The following is a 419-nucleotide window of genomic DNA, read 5'->3' as shown; positions in this document are numbered from 1 at the left end:
TTCCAGTTCGAATATTTAATAAATAAATTGCAAAAATAAGTTATGAAAATGATCTGAAAAAGGAGCAAACCCCATTTCCCCCATTAATTAAGTAATAATAATTTAAAGCTGATAGGTAACTAATTATTTTATATAAGTATTTTCCACGTCGGATATACGAAACTAATGAAAAATAAATTTAGCCAAAAAAAAAAAGAAAACAAGAAAAGTTAAATATCTATCTCCGCTTTTTGACTCTTTTTATTCTGTCTATATGTGGAAGAAAATCATAACTTCAAAAGAAGCAAGAGAGTGGTACAGAGAGCTGAGAGAGAAGGGAGAAAGAGGAAGAAGACGAGAGAAACAGAGTAGGGATCGATAGGCCGTGGAATCAAAGAATCACACACGTGCAAAGTTGAGGGTTCCCCCCCCCCCCCCCC

At 34.6% G+C, this 419-nt stretch overlaps 1 protein-coding gene across 1 annotated transcript in view; it reads left to right on the top strand.

Moving 5' to 3' along the window:
- The first annotated feature begins 275 nt into the window (after positions 1-275).
- Positions 276-419, top strand: part of LOC104825908 (endoribonuclease Dicer homolog 1) — a 9,531-nt gene continuing 9,387 nt past the window's right edge. Inside the window, exon 1 of the mRNA XM_010558335.2 lies at positions 276-393. The gene's annotated coding sequence lies outside the window, so the exon portion shown is untranslated. The remainder of the gene's footprint in view (positions 394-419) is intronic.

This window comes from Tarenaya hassleriana, unplaced genomic scaffold (genome assembly GCF_000463585.1).
Source record: "Tarenaya hassleriana unplaced genomic scaffold, ASM46358v1 Cleome5, whole genome shotgun sequence".
In the NCBI taxonomy this organism is placed as follows: Eukaryota; Viridiplantae; Streptophyta; class Magnoliopsida; order Brassicales; family Cleomaceae; genus Tarenaya; species Tarenaya hassleriana.
Note: the sequence above shows the minus strand (reverse complement) of the source record. Positions and strands in the feature narration are given on the sequence as shown.